General features: G+C 36.7%; 1 protein-coding gene and 1 long non-coding RNA gene across 3 annotated transcripts in view; both read left to right on the forward strand.

The window, feature by feature from the left end:
• The window catches only part of TUSC3 (tumor suppressor candidate 3), a 215,911-nt gene that overhangs the window by 15,462 nt on the left and 178,354 nt on the right, over positions 1-22,095 (forward strand). The gene's annotated exons all lie outside the window — the stretch shown is intronic.
• On the forward strand, positions 21-14,460 carry LOC117092426. The gene is made up of 3 exons (XR_004440810.1): positions 21-154; positions 14,179-14,184; positions 14,451-14,460. It is a non-coding gene; the product is annotated as an uncharacterized LOC117092426 (long non-coding RNA).

Here is a 22,095-nt window from a genome sequence, read left to right on the forward strand (position 1 = left end):
GTGCCACCATGCGCAACTAATTTTTTGGTATTGTAGAGATGAAGTCTCCCTGTGTTGTCCTGGATGGCCTTGAACTCCTGGGCTTAAGTGATCCCCCTGCCTTGGCCTCCCAGAGTGCTGGGATTACAGTATTACATTCTTAAAATGGGAAATTGTTAGGCAGTTAATGGTAACCTTCGTTTCTCTCATGCTTTACTTTGAAGGTCTCAAACCAGTTTCCTGATGTTTTGATATTTTTGTGAATCAGATAAACCTTCTCATGTTTGTAAGATTTCCTAACTGTTGGAATATTGCATCTGTCTGAAGAATCTTGTAGAAGTTTAGCAACATTTGATTATTTGTTCTGAGGAGCCTTTTGTTTAGAAGTATTAACTTTAGCTAAATTTCTTATAGACTCTTTCAGCTGTGGGTCATTTTATGAAATATAAGCCAATGTTGATTTATAATTATAGTTCTCTGATAAAATATATCAATAATGTATGCTTTCTGGATATAAATGATCAAAACCATTAGCAAATAGAGGTAAAAATCAATTTTTAAGTAAGCATTCATACCTAAGATGGAAATGGAAAAACAGCAGCAATAAGAACAGCTAAGCAGGAGTCTAGCTTCAGAGATCTTGGAGATAAGAACTTCCCAGCATTTTCTTATAACCTGGAGGGGTATCACTACACAATTACTGCATGAGGTTAAGTACTGTAGTGATTTACCAACACTGTTATCTTATGGTTTTCTTCTGAGATGTTATCATTCATGGATTGTATATAAGATACCCTGTTCTAAAAAATCTTATCTCTTGGTGTGGCGTAGCTAATCAAACCGCTTTGCAATTTATCTTCCCATTCCTCTTATCTCCTCTCCCTTAAGATGAATAATCCACTTTAAGCATTGAGAAATAGGATATAAAGTGCAGGGATGGTTTGTGGGTATATTAGTTTTATATTGATACATAAAAAATTGCCACAAATTAGTGGCTTAAAATAACACCCATTTTTTATCTCCTGGTTTCTAGATGTCAGAAGTCTGGGCATGGTGTTGCTGGATTCTGTCTCTGTTAAGGGTCTTAGGAGGCTAAAAATAAGGTAACGTCAGGTTGCTTTCTCATCTGGATCTCTGGGTCCTCTTCTCAACTCCTTCAAGTTGTAGGCAGAATTCAGCTTTTTGTAATTGTAGGAAAGAGTTTCCTGTTTTCTTCCTGCTTGTGTTGCTCTCAGTTCTTTGCAGCCAACACCAGGTTCTAGCCATGGAGCACCATCTGTAGGCAGTTCACAGCATGGCTATGTGCTTTATTCCAGGTCACTAGGATGACTTTTTGACACTTTTAAAATGTTTACGTGATTAGGTGAGGTGAATCCAGGGTAATCTCTTATTTAAATAACTCAGAGTTAATAGATTAGGGACCTTATGTTTGCAAATATTTGCCATAGAAGGTAACATAATTGTGGGAGCGCTATTCTGCTGTATCACAGGTCCTGTCCATAACCAAGGGGAGGCAGTTACATTAGTATGGTTCATTGGGGATTATTTTATTTATGCCTGCTAAAGTGGGCAAGCTTATAGTTTTAGAATTTATGTAGTTTTAAATGGTGGCTTATAAAATCCACATAAACAGGCATGATAGTCAATGTATATAGGATAACATTATTTAATGTAAGACATTTACCAATGACTATAAAATTAAATTGATAACTTTTTCATCACTTTGCTTCATAAATAACTTTATGTGTGTCAGTCAGGGTTCAGTCACAGACACAGGACCACAAGAAGGTGAATCTCTCTATCTCTCGATTTATTTGCAATGGGGTGAACCTGTTAAGTAGTCTCCGAGAGGCTACTGTTTGCATGGTGATGTTGGAGATTGTGGTCTGAGGGCAGGCGGTTGGGAAGGAAGATTGCTGTAAGGTAAGGAAGATTCAAGAACAAACTGGAATCCCAGCATTTTGGGAGGCCAGGGCGGGCGGATCACAAGGTCAGGAGTTTGAGACCAGCCTGGCCAATATGGTGAAACCCTATCTCTACTAAAAATACAAAAATTAGCTGGTGGTGGTGGCGGGCACCTGTAATTCCAGCTACGCAGGAGGCTGAGGCAGAAGAATCACTTGAACCTAGGAGGCAGAGGATTCAATAAGCCAAGATTGCGCCACAGCACTCTAGCCTGGGTGACAGAGCCAGACTCCATCTCGGGCGGGGGTCGGGGTGGGGAAAGAAAAAAAACCATAAAAGAAAAACAAGCTGGAACTTACAAGAGTGGACTGAAACCATCCTCAGAGTAGTTTTAAAGCTTATAGTTCTTATGTTGCATGGTACTGAGAAAATAGGTATTCACAAAAGTAAGCAGTTGTAAATAAGATTTATTTCAAGTAGTTCATGTACCTTGTAGTCTCAGAATGTCTATTAAACTGGTCCAGAAGTTTGGAAGATTAATAGATATTTTCCTTTTCATGGGGATATGAACAATTAAAATTCAAAATTAAAATTTACAAATTTTCATTGAGTCTGAAACAATTGTTTGGTGGGACATACTTTTAAAATAGAATTTCATGTATTAAATGCTTTAAAGAAATGTTTCCTTCTTCCTCTCCATTATAGGATAAACCATTATTATTCTGTCAGACATTTACTTGAAGTTTCAAAAATTTTTAAAAGTGTTTAGATTTTAGTTTAGATTTTTTTTTTTTTCTAATTTTTGTGACTGGCACGTCAAATATTAGAAACCTCGTAACAATGGGGAGGAAATTTTCAAATCGAGGTTATTAATATTATGAAGAATAGTAGATAACCAAGTTTGGGCAGCCATTTTTTTTTGAGTTAACATTTCTCTATCAGCTAAAACAAAAAATAAAGATAAAAAAGTGATTTCTTGTCTCATTTGAAAGATTCATATAAAAATCTTAATGTCATCCAGCTGCCAACAGAGTAGTAGTACACAAAAGAAAATTATGGAATCCACTATCTACCATGTTATTACTAAGTCTGAATAGTGTCAAATGTGAAGATAATGCCTTAATAAAATTAACAATTTATATAGTATTATTCTCTACTATGTTGAAAGATACTTACATCTTTTTCATACCCCCTTTTGTTTGTGAATATGCAGTGTCTATTTGAACACATTTTTCAGCAGCTTTAGAGCTACTTCTTATGTCATTTTCCTTCTGTGGCTTTCCTTCTTTCATCAGATTTTATTATGTTTTACATCCGCTGGTGTGCCAGAGCTGTTTACCATGGGAGTTTTCTCTTCACTGACACAAGCGAAATGACATTTCCCAGTGTCGCCCGTGTTTACATAGGACAGTGGGACAGAGTTCTAGGCGATGGAGTGTAAACAGAAGTGATCTGTGTCATCCGCAGCTTGGCCTGTCAGGATTTCCCCACACTGGTGCTGGAGTGTCCACTCCCACCCTGTTCTAAGGACTCAGCTTGTTTGCATCACAAGCTTCCCTGTGTGGTTCTGTGTTAGTGTGTCTCTGAGATGTGGAAGATAGAAGAGAAGGAGAGAGGCCACTGTTCTTTGTAGAGAGCTGAGGCACATTCATGGGCAGATATGAGGTTTGAAGCATTGTTGAAGGAAGTCCAGGATGACCACTGTATGCATTTCATATGGTTGCTGTAACACGTTATCACAAATTTAGAGGCTTAAAACAACAGCAGTGTATTATCTTGTAGTTGTGGAGGTGGGATGTCCAAGTCAGTCTCACTGGGCTAAAGCCAAGGTGTCTGCAGGTTTGTTTCCTGCTGGAAGCGTTCAGGGGAGAGCCTGTTTTTTTTTGTTGTTGTTGTTAATTTTTTGCAGCTTCTGGAGGCTGCCTGCATTCCTCATAATTTCTTACGTGGCATCATTCCAGTCTCTGACTTCCATTCCCACATCTGAAAACCTGACTCTGATTTTGTTGCCTTCCTCTTACAGAGACCCTTATTATTTTGGATCTATCTGACTAATATAGGATTATCTCTTCCCATTTCAGGATCCTTTGTTTAGTCACATCTTGTGTCAGGTAAGGTAACACATAACCAGTTTCTTGGAATTAGAACTTGGACATCTTTGGTGGGGTGGGGGAGGTCCCACATTTAAACTACCACAACTACCTGCTAGCTGGTGCAGACCAAGATAGTTGGTGGAAGCTTTCAAGAAATTCATACACTCCAGGTGGGCTTTTGCGAATCACCCGCTTTGGAGCTATAGGCAGAGACTGTATCTGTTTTCTTTAACTTTGTTTCTTTTGTCCTTCTCCAGTGGTGTTCTAAGCTTCAACTGATTCTCTATGTTAAATACTTTAATACTTGGAACACATGCATTGGTTTTCCTGACTGAAGTCTGATAAAAAGCTCTTTCCCTGTAACTAGGTTGGCAATGTAAAGAGGGACCTGGAAAGCCATGTGTTGCGGATGGCAGAGCAGCCATCAGCCTAGGTGTGGGTAGCTGTGTGGTACAGTCTCCTTGCTGTCCTGAATTTGGCTCTGGACTGTTATATGGATATAAGCCACTAAAATTTTGGGGTCTGTCTGGGTACTACAAAACTTTCTATAGCTTAATTCATTCTTACTAATGAAGATGGCTTATTGAAAACTGAATACCAAAACAAATGTCATCTCTTACGATGTATGTAAACACACCTGATTTAGAGTACTACATTTTCCTTGTATTTTGTGTCCATCATTTGTTAACAAAGCCACTCAGCCCTGGAACTGACTTACTGGTATATGCATTCTCAGTGTCTTCTCTAGACAGCATTATCAGAAGATGCTACAATTTGCGTATTTAGAGCAGTGAGTCATGTAATAGATTTTCTTGCCATGACTAGACTGAAACATTGCATTCAGAAGCCATTCTTTAATAGTATGCTCCCTCTTATATGAGATGCAGCAGTTTTATTGCCAATGTGTGTCTATCATCAGCTTTAATTTTTTCCTGGAGCTCAAAAACAGATTTTAGTGGTTGCTGTTTTGAGGAAAACAACTTTAAATCACTTTATTATTCCTTGTAGGATTATTTTGAATATGTGCTGTTACCATTTTAAGATGAGGAGACCTGAGTTCAAAGATTTTTGTCACATGGTAACACAACTGCTAAAGGAAAGAGCTGGACCACAACAACTGATCATGAAAAAAGTTACTTTTTTCATCGTATATTCCTCAGAGGAGGTATATGTACTTGTTTATCTGGCTTCACAGAAGACACATATTCTTTTTTTTTTTTTTTTGAGACAGGGTCATGCTCTGTTGCTCAGACTGGAGTACACTGGCACAATCACAGCTCACTGCAGCCACAACCAACCTCCTAGGCTCAAGCAGTCCTCCCACCTTAGCCTCCTGAGTAGCTGGGATTATGGGCATGTATCACCATGACTGGCTAACTGTGTGTGTGTGTTTGTGTGTGTGTGTCTGTGTGTTTGTAGACATAGGATTGTACCATGTTGCCCAGGCTACTCTTAAATTCCTGGGATCCAGTGATCCTCTGGCTTTGGCCTCCCAAACCATTGGGATTGCAGGTGTGTCCAGCCAACACATACTCTTAAAAGTTGTAACATGAGTCGTATTTTGGTCTTTACTTAGTGATAACCATCAGGAGGGGCTTTTATTGCTTGTGCTCTTGGCTAAGACAATGGCAAACTGGGAATCTGCAACAAATTCTAGTCATAGCTCTTTTAACTCAGTGATCTTGGTTAAGCCTCCGGATCTTTCTGAGTCACAGTACTTTCAGCAGTTAACAATTAGACTTGAGCCAGATGAAAGATTCTTTGAACTCTCACATTTTATCATTCCTTTTAATGAAGGAACTGAAAAACATTTCAGGGCAATGGGAAAGGGGAAGCATTATTTTCAGAAGAACACTGAAGTTAGCATTTTTTCAATTAAAAAAAGTTCTTCCTAACTTACTGTTTCTTTACTTAGCCACCAAACATTAATCACTGTCTTAGTTCTAGCACAGTAATTTAAAAAGTTTTCCTATCAAATATTAGCATAAGGTCCTTTGCATTATATATCTTCAAATCACCCAGGGAACCTTGCCTAGAGTAGATACTTGCTTATTTAAAATTTAAAATAGTAGCAAACATTTTCAAGTACTTAAGATTCCTTTTCAGTAGTTAAGTATTATAATCCTAACAGGTCCTCAGTTGTCAATGGCTTTGCATATAAACATGACTAGCTCTCTTGTATCACTTTTTAAATATCAACTTGATGAAATCCTTTGTCATATATAAGATTGCAGTCAAGCATGAGAGTGACCAAAAAATAATGTGACATGATGGATTGGGATAGATGGTAGGGTGAAATGAGGATGGATGTCTACATAGGGACAACTTTTGTAAGTGTTTGCAATGTAACAAATGATTTTTGCCTCTCTACAAAATTTTGTGGTTATTGTGTGCATATCTCCTGTGGCATATGCTGGAATAAAAAGCACTAAAAAATTACTAAGATGAATGCCATGTTTGCATTTGGGTTGCTGGTAATGAAAGACACATTGAGTAATGTGTGGTACCCCTTATTTTTGTCCTCTGTAGGCCTCCACTCCTTTTTCTCCTCTTTGTTTTCATATTAACAACCCCCTTTTAATGACCACATTCGTAGCATATTGTCAGGCAAGGCTACACATATTACTCATTCTTCTTGTCATGACTGGCACAAGTTTGGGAAAGTGACTAGAGCCATTCTCTGAAATTTGTCCAAATGGAACTAGCAGAATGATTACCTTGCTAATTGGCTTATGAAATTGGAAGAATGTGCTTTTAGTTTGTCTCTCACTTCTGGCATGAAAAACTCTGGTGTGCAGACGCTAAGCAAAAACACAAAGAGAAGAGGTATTCATTTATTTCATAAATATTTAAGCACTAACTCTGTGCCAGTCCTTCCTTGTTCTGGGTGCCATCAATGCAGAAATAAATAAAACATATAAAAATCGTTGCCCTCATGGGGCTTCTATAGCTAGAGGGAGTACTGACAATACCAGTTAAGTTCTTGTATCTGGTCATTCCTGAAACCAAATTTATCTTCATACCTTCTTATATGAACTTACAAAGTCCACTTTGCCTAAACTAGATGAAGTAGGCTTATGTCATTTGTAATTTAGGATGCTTTGATAAACATGAAAGACATAACTTCTTTCAGCTTTCATTAAGAAGATAATACAGAATTTAAAAATACATAAATTCTTTTTTTTTTTTTTTTTGGTGGAGTCTCCCTTTATCGCCTAGGCTGGAGCGCAGTGGTATAATCTCAGCACACTGCAACGTCCATCTCCCAGGTTCAAGCGATTCTCCTGCCTCAGCCCCACAAGTAGCTGGGATTAAGGTGCATGCCACCACACATGGCTAATTTTTGTAAAAGAAAAAAAATATATATATGTAAAATCTTATTGATATATTTGTGGAAAACATTGTCATGTATTTTCACACTTTTTTCCATTTTTGGTACTTGGAGATTACATTATCCTTTATTTTTTTTTCCTCATATTTCATTCTAAGCTTTAACCTCATAGTTTTCTGGCAAGGCACATGGGTTTACTACTTTCTTTAGTCATTCAGGAAGAAATAACTATTTTGTTTAGTAAATATTGCCAAGTAGACCTGGTTTACATTAGATAGTTTTGGTAAGTCATTGTGTGACTTGTTATATAGTAAATGATCAAATTTTAAAAATTATGAAAAATCAATGTTTCCTTTCTTACTGTAGGATTGAGGGTATCATGTGAAATGTTTATTTATAGTCTTATAATTGTTGACATTTTTTATCCCATCTGCTTCCACATTTGGCATACCTAGTACTGTAAGATAGAGAAGCTACTAAATTCTTTTAGTCATTCTTCCCTTGCACTGTTATACCTCTATGTAGTTTTTACTGCTGCTTGCTGGAAAATACATGGGCAGTTTATTTTCGTAGAAAAAATATACTCCATAAATGTAGATGAATTGAGGTGAGAATCAGAGAGTTTCCTTGTGAATTTGAGATAAAAAATTAAAGCATCATGATAATGAAACTACATTATTATATACACACACAAAGTTTATTTAACTTGTCTTAGAATATATGTGTAATTATCCTGACATCTGGACCTGGGCAAAGATAATAGCTTGTGGTCAGAAGGAGCCAGGTATTTAGAAGGAGGGTGACTAAATAATTTATCATTCAAACCAGGACACGTGGAAGAGAAATAAAGTGCAATTAATAATTTTACTGAGATGTTAGGAGCAAACTGGGGCTCTCCGTGGACTAACAGGGACATCTGGTCACCTGAGTTAGAGGTGGGGTAGAGGGTTGGAAAATGGATACATAGTGTTTGATGCATTTTTGTTGATTAGCATAATTTTTAGGAATCTGAGTTGAAAATTTTTCTTTCTTGTCTGTTTGTATTCAAATACCATGCTACACTCTTGTGTATGATTTGTAATCCATTTACTGCGGACCAAGGGTTTAACATGTTGCTTTGGTTGCTTTAGTGCTGCTTATTTCTCTAATTTTTAAATTCAGCATTTAAAAATTTTGTCATACTACTTTAGTCATTTCATTGCTTAAGAGGCAATTCATTTTCTTTAAAAATAAAATACCGTTATAAATAATTTTGGATCCTATATATATTGATGGAAAATTTTGCTCAAATAGAACCTTCAGATTTATAAAAGATTCCCACGTTATCACTACTCTTGGTTATAGCTTGTCCATCGGGTTATCAATTCTTGGCTACTTTCTCATTGTAGGGGAGTTCTGATTTTCCATGCTGTGTGTCATCTGTGTAGAGTAATTTATTTCACAAAACACTCCATATCTTTTTCCAATGTTAAAGCAGTATTGTTTTATAATATATTTTACACACACACACACACGCACACATTCTTACTGAAACATATCTAATTGAATGTTGACTAATTTTCCTAATGATGCTTGCTGGAAATTGGTTGAAAGATTGTATTCTTTGATTTGAAATAAGCTGCAACTATATTTATAGCATGTGAAGATATGTAAATTCAGATAGAGGCCTATGTCATTTTTTCCCCTGTGTGAATCAAAAGAGCTTGGAAGAAGAAATTGGAAATGATTTTAAAAACATGTAATTGTTTAGATTTAATTCAGTGGCTGCAACGATTTATATTTTGTTGTTACATTTTAATGTAGTTGAACTAATGGTAACCACAATTTAATAATTGCTAACTGTTTTACATGTATTATTTCATTTAAGCATCATCACAACCTTAGCATGTTTTTATTGTATAGATCACGTTCAGGAGTTGAAGTAATTTGCCTGGAATCATGAAACTTGTAATTGGGCCGGTATTCAAATGCAGAATTGACTTCAAAGCTGTTCTTCTGATTTAAGTACCCTTTTGTCTGTGCTTCTCATACTGAAGAAAGAAGAGAGTGAAGGCATACCTCTGGGAATGTGGAGGTGCAGCACGAAGCTGCCTGATTGTTCAAAATATATGTTTGATCTTATATATAGTAAAACATTTTGCAAACTTTGCTTTCTATTCCATTGCCTATTAGTATTTTTTTTTTTGAGATGGAGTCTTGCTCTGTCGCCTAGGCTGGAGTGCAGTGGCATGATCTTGGCTCACTGCAACCTCTACCTCCTAGGTTCAAGGGATTCTCCTGCCTCAGCCTCCTGAGTAGCTGGGATTATAGGCGCCGCCACCACACCTGGCTAATTTTTGTATTTTTAGTAGAGATGAGGTTTCACCGTATTGGCCATGCTGGTCTCGAACTCCTGACCTCAAGTCATGCACCCGCCTCAGCCTCCCAAAGTGTTGGGATTACAGGCGTGAGCCGCTGCGCCCCACCGCTATTAATTTTGTTTTCCAATGAAATTGCTTATTTTTATACTTTCAGTTGAATACAGGTGTAACTTTGAGACTTGGGTTTGGTGCCAGACCACTATAGTAAAGCAAATAGTATAATAAAGAGTTACCACGTTTTTGGGTTTCTCAGTGCATATTAAAGTTATGTTTAAACTATATTGTTGTCTATTAAATGGGCAATAGCACTCTGTCTAAAAAGTGTATATACCTTAATTTAAAAATGCTATAATGCTTACAAAATATGATCTTCTGAACCTTCAGTGAGTCGTAATCCTTTTGCTGGTGGAGGGTTTTGCTTCTTGTTGACGACTACTGACCAATAAGGGTACTGGCTGCTGAAGGTGGGAGCAACTGGCAATTTCTTAAAATAAGAAAGCAAATTAAGTTGGCCACATTGACTCCCTCTTTATTTCATGAAAGATTCCTCTGTCACATGGAATGCTGTTTGACAGAATGTTACCTGTAGTCTCACTTTTTGCAAAATTGGAGTCTGTCCTCAAACCCTGCCACTGCTTTATCAACTAAGTTTATGCAGTGTTCTTTCTCCATCAGAGCTTTTGAGTGACCAGGTGCTTTGGCTATGAGCTGTAATATATTGAGAGGAAATCTTTTTTTCTGAGCAGTAGGTCTTAATACTGGGCTTCAAATATTCAGTAAACTATGCTTTAAACAGATGTGCTGTTTTTCATCCAGGCTTTTTTGTTCCTTTTATAGAGCACAGGCACAATGGATTTAGCTTAATTGCACTGGACCCTAGGCTTTTCCGAATGGTAACTGAATGTTGGCTTCAACTTCGAGTCACCAGCTGCATTAGCCCTTACCAACAGATGTAGCCTGTCCTTTGAAACCAGACATCGACTTGTCTCTAGCCATGGCATCGCCTTCCAGAAGAAGGATGTTTAGTCTACTCTGAACATCTGTTGTTTAGTATAGCCATCTCCGTCAATTATGCTAGCTAAATCTGGGTAATTTACTGCAGCTTCTTGCTGCATAAACACTTGCTGCTGCTTCTTGGAGTTTTATGTTATAGAAATGGCTTCTTTCTTTAAACCTCATGAACCAACATCTGCCAGCTTTAAATTTTTCTTCTGTAGCTTCCTTACCTGTTTCAGCTGTCATTGAATTGAAGAGAGTTAGGGCCTTCCTCTGAATTAGGCTTTGGTTTAGGGGAATATTATTATTGATTTGATCTATCCAAGCTATTTAAACTTTCTCCGTATCAGCCATAAGGCTGTTTTGCTTTCTTACCATTGATGTGTTCACTGGAGTAGCACTTTAAATTTCCTTGAAAACATTGCCTTTGCATTCACAGCTTGTCTGTTTGATGCAAGAGGTCTAGCTTTTGGCCTGTCTGGGCTTTCCACATGACTTCCTCACTAAGGTTAATCATGTTTAGCTTTTGATTTAAAGTGAGACACCTGTGACTCTGCATTTCACTTGAACACCTAGAGGTCGTTGAGGGGTTTTTCACTGGCCTGATTTCAATGTTTTTATATTTTAGGCAATAGGAAGGCCTGAGAAGAGTGGAGGTGGGGAATGGGTGGTTGGTGGAGCAGTCTGAACACACATGACATTTATCGATTAAGTTTGCCATGTTTTCCGGGCACCGTTTGTGGTGCCCCAAAACAATCACAAAAGTAACATCAAAGATTACTGGTTACAGATTACCGTAACAGAAATAATAATAAGGAAAAAGTTTGAAATAATGGGAGAATTACCAAAATGTGACATAGACAGTGACTGAGCACATACTGTGGGAAAAATGACACCCATAGACTTGCTTAATGGAGAGTTGCTATCACCCTTCAATTTGTAAAAAATGTGTTGTCTGTGAGGCCCAGTTAAGCAAAGCACAATAAAAGGAAGTATGTTTGCTTAACTATTGCTTCAGGATAGTGCGCGCTCTCTCTCTCTGCCTGCCCCTCTCTCTCTCTCTCTATATATATATATGTATAGATATAGATATAGTAACTATTTCTTCACGATAGTGCACTCTCTATATATAGATATATATATCTATATATAGAGAGAGATTATATATATCTAGAGAGTCTTTATATATCTATATATAGATCTATATATAAACTCTATATATAGTTTATAAACTCTCTACATACATATATAGATCTATCTACAGATCTATATATAGAGAGAGAGTTTTTTTTTGTTTTGGTATTGTCAAGTCACTCTCGGGAGGCCTAGGATTCTTCTCTTTGAGAAAGAGAGAGCTGCCTTCCAGTGGAATCCACATCCAGGGTAATTACCAGCCTTAACCTTACTGGGCTTGTTTGTGTCAGGCAGTTAAGCTGTTCCTACACAAGAGTGTGATGGAAACGGCTAGATTGGCTTGCCACACTTCCATAGATTCTGCTGCTAAAGATAGAAGGAGCCCAATGTGTTTATAATTCAGAGCACAGTAGTTAGCTGAACTTGAACCTAGCTGGCTCAGGTTCAGATGGTCTCTTCTTCCCCCTTCATCCCCTGAGGACAATGCAGAGGTAGCGGCTGTTGGATGCTTTAACTCAGTGGGTCTGTGTCACAGCTGAGGAAGTTGTTTATGAACCCTCAGACTTTTAAAGGGGCTGCTAGCAAACCTCTAATTTTGCCATGCAGGAGATACAGCTTTATTATTCTGGTGAGGAAACAAAACAAATCTGTCTTCTGACTCAGGGAAGCCCTGCTTCTGAAGCCTGTTTTTTGTTTGTTTGTTTGTTTGTTTTTGTTTTTGTTTTTCGCCAACATCATCTAAATGTATTTTGGAAGAAAACTGTGCAGAGATGTCATGGAGAATTGTTTCGCTAGAACATTTCATCTTGCAACTTTCCTGACAGTTCCAAATATGGGAGATGATAGGATGGGGAAAGCATATTATCTTCTTCACAGTAGAAGGTAGAGAATGAAGAAGCTGGCTAAGCCAGTCCTCTTCTTAGGTAATTTTAGGCATTTCCATGCCATTTTTTGGTGATGTTTTGTTCCTGGAAGATATTCCAGACTTTTTTGTTTGAATCCTTTATTGTCTTGGATGGACCTAACAAGAGAAGTTCAGCATTCACCCTCAAGGGAAGCTTACTGGCATTCAATTGTTAATCCATTTCACAGTCACCTGTTAGTGTTGTGTGCACAGTGAGTGCCCTTAGTAATTTATAGTGCCTCCCTAATTCCTTCCTCCCACGCTTCCTCTTGGGTTTCTCCTTCTCTTTCTCAATCTATGGAGATTCCACGTTTTGCATTCTTCATTGTTGCTACCAAAAGTATACAATTATAAATAAATATGAGTATGGGTAAGTTGTATAGATTATGGAGTTGTCAAGAGGCGTTATATTTTAGTGGTCAGCTTACATTCTTACATGTTTTGTTGTCATCCTGCTCTCATTTACTCTCTAAAACAGTGTTCCTCAGACTCCCTCTGTTGCTTAGGCCCTTTCCTGTAACAGGAAGACTGTTTTCTATTTTTACCTATTAGGTTAGGGTGGGTCTGGACAATAGGTATTATTTAGTAAAGCATTCAGCTGCCTCTTCACCCCTTGAGAGTGATTTATAGATAACTGTCTCACAAAGCTTACTTTTAGGGTTTCAACCCATAGTTGCTTCCATGAGAGCTAGCTTTTATTTGATAGCTAACATTTTTTCATTTTCTCTTGAGAATTTGAGAGAGTTTATACTACAGAGAAATGGATCAATGAAACATTATTTAAGCTACATGTTATACTTTGTGTTCAAATGGGTTTTTATCTAGGTGTAAATCACTTGGAAAACATTTAGAGCAATCAGCCAATTAGAACCTAACAAACATATTCAGCTTTATACTTTCATTTATAAGGAATGTCTCCTGCTGTGAAACTATTCTAGTGTTATTACATTTTAAGGTTATTGTGAAGGAGAAAAGAGAGTTTAACTTTGGGATGGTTCTTTTTCTGCTGTGCTTCATTTTTATTTAAATATTTCTTGAATTATTTAGAAAATTTTTATACTTACTGTAAACCTATGCATAGCAATTAATGGTTTAAAAATATTAGATTGTCATTTAAAATGTACATTTTATGTGACATTATGAACTGAATAATTTTGGGATAGATGTATACTTTTTGTATCTAAACCTATACTACTTTATGTTTGGAATTAATAGGAATTAAAGTAGATTTTGTGTACTTGATTTTTAGCACGTTTTAAAAGGACTAAGGCTGGTTTGTCACGTAGCCAATGTGTTGTATTAAGTGAGAATTATTTGATTTTATTTTGCAATGGTATTCAAACATTTTTCAAGTCAAATGGAATTTTTATGTGGCAACTAATTTAAATATTAAGCTAAATATCTAATATATGTGTGTACATTCATTGTTTCATTGTAAGAGGATAATATATATTTTATTTCAAAAATTCTTCTGAGGCCCGGGTGTGGTGAATCAGGCCTGTAATCCCAGCACATTGGGAGGCTGAGGTTAGGCAGATCACTTGAGGTCAGAAGTTGGAGATCAGCTTGGCTAACACGGTGAAAACACATCTCTATTTAAAATACAAACATTAACTGGGCATGGTGGCGGGCATCTGTAATCCCAGCTACTCTGGAAGCTGAGGCCGGAGAATCACTTGAACCAGGAGGTGGAGGCTGCAGTGAGCTGAGATTGTCCCACTGCACTCCAGCTTGGGTGACAGAGCGAGACTCTGCCTTAAAATAAATAAATTCTTCTGAAAGGTACTTTTGCAAATATTATATATAGTTTCTATCATTTTTTGTGGAAATTACACATGTTCAGGCTTTAAAAATTGCTTCCTTGCCTAAGATTGAGATGAATTTTACATTGGGGAAAGTGTTATAAAGGGATAATCAAATTTATGATTTGTATATTCAGTAATATATTGTGAATTGACATCATGACTGAATAATATTACTGTTTGAGATTTTGAAACTGATCTCAGCTTTTACCTCTTGAAATTTAGAAGTTATGATGAAATTTCTTTATTTGAACCTACCTGTTACTAAAGTTTCCATTTTAATTTTTCTAATTAAAAATATCCTGTTAAATAATGAATCAGAGTTTTTGAATTTATTGTGCAGAATTCTTGCTTGTTTATGAGAGACTAGATTATTAGTTCATTAGTTGATGAACTAGTTTTCTTTTGGTAGATAATTAAGAATCCACTGCTTTTTCTATGAAGGTGTAAACACGGAGCTACTTGAAGGATGAGACTTAAACCTGTCTTTTATGAATTTTTTACTGTTATTTGGAAATGTGTTGAAGATTACATAGCTTTATGCTATAATGAAGGACATTTTGACCACTTTGAATATGTACACTTAATACGTTTCTAAACATTTATGTTTACATTTTAAATGGCGATTAAAAATTAAAGCTCAAAGAGACTAAACATTAAAGATGCTATAAATAACATTGTGAAAGTTGATCATACAAATTGGGTCAATCTTGGCACACCCAACTAAAACAGAGTCAAGAGGCTAGGGGGATAAAGCCCTGGTCACATAACATTGCTCTGCAAGCCTGCTGCTCAAACTGCCTGCTGTAACCTGAAACCAGTTTTATCTAATAGCTGCTGGAACACCCTGCTGCAACTCTTAGTCTTATCCCTTACGGTCACTCACCAGCTCCCCAGAACTTTACTGGAGGCAGTGACCTTTCTTTAAATATAATATGTAACACTTCTCCTTTTTAGAAAACCTATAACCTTCTCTTTGTTCTTCAGACATACGGAAGACCACTCAGTCTATATATACCCCAAATCGCAATTCTTGCTTCCCAAATCAAATGTTATATTTAGAGATTTGTCTGTACGTTTTTATTTTGATTTCAGCAACATGTAAAGATACATATAGCTAGGTGACCACGAAATTGATCACTACAACTGGAATACATTTGAGAATGAAAGGAGATGCTAGTAAAAATTACCCCATGGCAATAAGAATAAACTAGAACTGTTCTAAACAAATCTAATGCAAACAGGGCGAGATTTTATGTCGTAAAAACGAAATTAAATAGTATACTTTAGAAATCTTTTAAAAGCAATGTAAGACATTAAACATTTAATATTTGATCATGGTGATTATAGAATTCAGAATTATTTTCAGTTCATTTCTATGCTTTTTGGTTTAAGTTCATAGTCATTTTGTAATAAAATGCAGAACTAATAAAACTCACTTTAGATTTGAAAGCTGGAGCTAGTGCAGAGAAGATAGTGATGGTAAAAAGTGGAAGTCATGCTACATGAGGATTACTGGAAGTAATTTGCTAAGTTTAGCTTAGAACATGAAAAATAATAGGCTTATCATTGTTCCCTTTGAATTATAAAAATGTGTTCTGTAGTTAAGGCTTATTCTTTGTAGCTCCAGAGGGCAAAACTAGATCCCATGGATGGTAAATATATGCATTCAATGTAAGAAAAGAATTTTGTAATGTCATTATTTTGAAATGGAATCAGGTGCTTAGTGGGATAGCAGGATAGCAAGCTAATTTGTACTGCAAGTGTTCACTTTTGGTGATCAACTGTCAAGGTTGTACATGCCATATTGTGTGGGAGGTTTAATTAGATTTAATTAAAATGAATGTTTTTCTTAAGCAACTATTGGAAGAGTACATTATGAGAGGTGTAAGCCATTTATGTATATCCTAAATCCAGGAAAAAAACCCCACAAACCCTTATTTTATTAGAGAAGAGGTCTTTCTTAAAATGAGGATGGAGTTTTTGGAAGGAAAAATCAGGAAAGGAAATAAGGAAGAGGAGTATCACCTTAGTAAGCAGATGTGCTGAATTAAATCTCATGATAGATAGTGTCACTAGTTTGTCCTCTATTGCGGGGCAGTATTTTGTGAGAATATGTTGTTTAAACAGGTACTTAAAGGAAGTGTAATCAAACACAGCGACTTCACTGTTTTAATATTTCTGTGGGAATTTAAAATATTTAGATGTTTAATTGATGTTACACTTATTTAATAGTTCCTTAACATTCTTAATTGTCAACCTCATAAAATTATTTTTATGGTTAATTTGAGTAATTAGAGAACAAGCGTGTTGGTGTGTAGTTAGTTATAAAATTAGCAGTCTCAGCAGAACATTGACTTAAAGGCAGAGTGATCCAGAAGGATGGGGGTGTTTGTTTTGTTGTTTCCCCCCTCCTTTTTTTGTATTATAAAAACAAAAGATTCTGCTTACATGTAGGAATTGTCTTATAATTCTCTTAACCTGTTTTGATTAATTTGGTCATTGATCATGCATTAAATGAGTGCTAGCCCTCTTACATGTTCAGGGGAGTCTAAAGGTAAGGAAAGTACATCCTATTCAGAGACTCTTTAGTGAGGGAGACAGACAGGAAAACTAACAGCAGCAATGTAAGTGCTTTGATAGAGCTGCTTTATAACCTAATGAGAAGTCTGTATCTCGGAATGGTAAGAAGTGGAAAGGCTTCCTAGGTAAGGTACTCAATATAGTTTTGACCAATGAGGAAGAGTGTGTGACATGATGGAGGCTGCCCGTTGGATCTGAAATATGTGTGTATGGGTGGGGTTGGTGAAGGAGGACGGTGAATGGAAAATCCCAGGTAGTGAGGGTAGGATTCATTGACGTAAGGCAGTCTGAAAGTATGGTGAGTTGAGGGAATTTCAAATAGTGGGATCTTTTACATGTACAGGGTTCTATTGGGATTCATGAAGTGAGTCTGGAAAGATATAATTGGAGGCAAAGCCTTGAAAGATCTGAAATACTATTTGAAGTGTTTGAAGCTTATATTGTAGGAGACATAAAGACATTGAATGATAATATACAGATATATGAGATATTACATATCTGCGTATTAAAAAGATAACCTTTACAGTAGTGTAGAAAGAATTTTGTGTTAGAAATACTCTAAAATAAGATTCTTGAAATCAAGGTTATGAAAGTATTACATTGGAAGACAGAATGAAAGGCTGCTGCTACTATGTTAAAAATGAAGAGAAGGGGATAGAGTAAACAATTCATCAGTTGCCTAACTGGCGTTAGGAATAGAGTGGCATTAGGAATACAGATGTGGGAGCTATATGGGGGGCACATTAGTTCACTTTCAGATCCATGGCATTTGAAGTCCTTGGCAATTTCATTTAATAATGGTTCAAGAGAGAGGTACAGATTTGAGATGGATAATGTTAGCAGTCTCGCCAGTGCACCACAATGTAGCAATTTCTTATTGTGAGTTATCACCTGGAGTTCTTTTTCTCACCACCTGGAGAAGTAAGAAACGTGGACACAGAGGGTGAGGTTGGAGCGAAAGTTTAATAAGCGAAAGATAAAAAGCTCTCCGCTGTGAAGAGGGGACCTAGAAGAGGGTTGTCCTTTTTGAAGTTGAATGCAAAGGCTTTTATAGGAAACTGATGAGGGCTGGGCATCTCATTTGCATAAGGTGTGAATTTCTTATAGCTCCACCCTGTCCTCCTAATGTGCCCATGGACCCTTAGCTTGACTCACTCCCTATTGGTTTGTTCCCCTTACAGTGGATGTTTTAGGGGATGAAATTTTCCATTGTGGGAATATCTGAGCAAGTCACCCATGTAGCCTTTCTTATCTGTTCGACTGTGGGAGTGTCGTAGTCAAGCCCGTCAGTGTCTGTGCCTGCAGACGGTTCTTTTGTTTGAAAAGATTCAACTGAGGACCCACCTTAACTGCCCGCATGACCGTGACCGGGTTTTTTCCTTTCTCCTCTCTCAATAATAGCTGCCATAATGTATAAGCGAATAGTTAAAGCCATGAAAGTAGATGGGATTACCCATAGAATTCATACAGAGTAAAGACAGAAGATGGCTGAAGGAAATGGAATTCTGAAGAAAATCAGTGAAGAAGGTTGAGAAGTGGTCAGGGAGTTACGAGGGGAGCTAGGAATGTATGGTATGTCAGAAACCAGGAAAAATATTTTAAAGATGGAATGATTAACGGTGCTAAATACTATGTTCATATAAGGTCAAGTCAGAAAAGTATCCATATATTTGCTTGTTAAAAGGTCATTTTTAGTTGGTCAAAAACAATGTAACTTAGTAGTGACTGTGAAGGACTGAATGTTGTGAGTTAAGAAGTGAATTCAAGGTGAAAATAAACAGCTTACCTGTTAGAGCAGCTCGTATAAGTAGTGGGGTGGGGAACCACACCGTTAACTTGGAGTCAGTGCAGGTTCAAAAGAGGTGTTGGTTCTTAGGTGAGTGGGATGGAGAGACTGCTTGGCTTTTATAGGAAAACATCAGAAGGAGCCACTAAAGTAAGATCCGAGGGTGGGATAGAAGAGGGCTAAATGATTGATCAAGGTCTGGGAATGAATTGGTTTCCTGGAACATGAGTAAAGAGGGTTGCATTACCTCAGGCCCAGAGAGGACACACACTTCTATCTAGATCAGGAGGGCTAGAGGTAAGTGGTGTGGATGCAGGTCATTTGGAGTGAGAAACTTAGGAGATTAATGCAACATGGTTTCAATTTTCTCTATGCAGTAGGAGTCAGGAGAACCTAATGCTGTTCAAGTATCTGTCACTCAAAGCTGAGCATACCTGTTGCTGTGGAGCCAGGGCTGATACAGACGAGCATTTGGGGAGCAGGATCAGTAGGTGTTTAAGTGATAACAGCATTAGTTTAAGGCAGTGGTTTCATTGTAGTTCTTAAACTCCCACATTCAGCATTATTGGGAACTTCCTGGAATTAAAATTTTTGGGCCCCATTGACCTCCTGATTTCGAAATTCTTAATTTGGAAAAAATAAGACATCTTAGTGATTGTGATGGATGCTAAAGTTTGAGAACTGCTGGTTGGGGGATCACACTTTGAAACCCACTGTTTTTCTTAATATGTTAACAGCCAGTTTTTCTTACTCCCTTCGATATGCCTAACATGTTTTCTTCTATTAAAGAAGCTCTGTTTTATTTTGTCCTGAAACAAATTATTTAATAGTAATTTCATAATTAGCTTGCTGTGTTAATTGGATTATACTACTTTTAAGTTGGGTTTCGTCTAAATATGGCACAGAACTGAAACTAATGAAATTGTTAGTGGACCTTATTCCTTACACTGCTCTCCCTGTATCCATCCTGATCTTGACTTTATTTTTTTAAGAAACTTCTCTCTGGATATGCTAGCATTCCAGAAAGGTACCTTTTTCACTTAAAGCAGCATTGTAAGATTGTTTTGTTACTGTTTCCGTCTTTTACCTTAAAAAAGCATCCAGTCTTTTCACTCCCTTCATATTTTTAAATCTTTTAGTTGACTTGTAATAATTATATATATTTATGGAGTACAGAGTGCTATGTCCATGTATGTATCCAATGTGTAGTGATGAAATCAGGGTAATTAGCATATCCATCATCCCTCATATTTATCATTTCTTTGTATTGGGAGCATCCAGAATCCTCTCTTCTAGGTCTTTGAACATATACAGTAACTTACTGTTAACTGTATTTACCTTACAGTGCTATAGAACACTAGAACTTACTCCTCCTATCTGGCTGTCATTTTGTGTGTATTAACCAACCTCGCCCTATCCTCTCCTTCCCCCTACATTTCACAACCTTTCATAACCATAATTCTACTCTCTATTTGTATGAACTAATTTTTTCACATATGTTTGAGAACATACAGTATTTATCTTTCTTTGCTTTAGTTTTAAAAATTTAAGATAATGTTCTCTGGGCTCATCCATATTGCTTCTAATGACAGGATTTCATGTTTTTAATAGCTAAATAATATTCCATTATGTATATATGCCACATTTTCCTTATCCATTTATCTGTTGATAGACATTTAAATTGATATCATATCTTGGCTATTGTGAATAGCATTGCAGTAAACATGGGGCTGCAGGTATCTTTTTAATATAGTGATTTCCTTTCCTTTGGATAAATACTCAGCAGTGGGATTGATTGCTGGATCATTTGGTAGTTCTTGTTTTTAGTTTTTTGAGAGACCTCCATACTGTTATCGTTAATGGGGGTAATAATTTATATTTCCACCAACAGTGTGTAAGAGTTCTGTTTTCTCCACATCTTCATCAATCTTTATTTTTTGTCATTTGATACTTGTCATTCTGGGATTAGATGTTATCTCACAGTGGTTTTGATTTGCTTTTCCCTGATTAGTGATACTGCACATTTTTTCAGATACTTGTTGGCCATTTGTGTATTCTTTTTAGAAATGTCTATTCAGATCTTTTGCTCATTTTAATACTAGATTATTTGTTTATTTGCTCTTGAGGTGTTTGAGTTCTTGTGTATTCTGGATATTAGTTCCTTGTTGGATGAGTAGGTTGCAAGTATTTTCTCCCATTCTGTGGGCTGTCTCTTCACTCTGTTGATTGTTTCCTTTGCTGTTCAGAAGTTTTTTAGTTTTATATAGTCCCATTTGTCTATTTTTGTTTTTGTTGTGTGTGCTTTTGAAGTCTTATCAGTAAAATCTTTGCTCAGACCAATGTCCTGAAACATTTTCTCAATGTTTTCTTCTAGTAGTTTTATAGTTTTGGGTCTTACACTTAAGTCATTATATTTTGACTTAATTTTTGTATATGGTGAGAGACAGGGTCCAGTTTCACTTTCTGCAAATGGACGGACATTCAGTTTTCCCAGCAGTGTTTATTGAAGAGGGTGTCCTTTCCCCATTGTTTGTTTTTGGCACTTTTGTTGCAAATCAGTTGGCTGTGAATATGTGGATTTATTTTTGGATTGTCTATTCTGTTCCGTTGGCCTTTGTGTCTGTCTTTGTACTAGCACCATGCTGTTTTGGTTATTGTAGCCTTATTGCATTGTTTGAAGTTGGGTAATGTGATGCTTCCAGCTTTGTTCTTTTGCTTAGAATTGCTTTGGCTATTCAGAGTGTAGTTTATCATTATATAATGACTTTCTATGTCTCTTCTTATTTTCTTACTGAATTTAAAGGCTGTTTGTCAGATACAAGTATAGCTACTCCTACACCCTTCTGGTTTCCATTTACGTGGAATATATTTTTGCATATACCTTTACTTTGAGCCTGTATGTGTCTTTACAGGTGACACAAGTTTCTTGTAGGCAACATACAGCTAGATCTTGTGTTTTTAATCCATTTATCCAGTCTGTAACTTTTAGTTGGGGAATTTAAAAAACTGTTTACATTTTGATTCAGACTCTACATTTTAACCAGATCCTGAAATGATCCATATGCATGTTAAAGTTGGAGAAGCACTATTTTAGAGAATGGCATAGGTTAAGATTAGCATGTGGATCAATTTTGGTAAGCTGATCAATTAGAAACATAAAGATGAAGTTTTAGGAAGAAAAGTATAGTATAAAGAGGAGTTTAACATGAGGTTATAGAGGCT

The sequence above is a fragment of the Trachypithecus francoisi genome, unplaced genomic scaffold (assembly GCF_009764315.1).
Source record: "Trachypithecus francoisi isolate TF-2019V2 unplaced genomic scaffold, Tfra_2.0 Contig01440, whole genome shotgun sequence".
In the NCBI taxonomy this organism is placed as follows: domain Eukaryota; kingdom Metazoa; phylum Chordata; class Mammalia; order Primates; family Cercopithecidae; genus Trachypithecus; species Trachypithecus francoisi.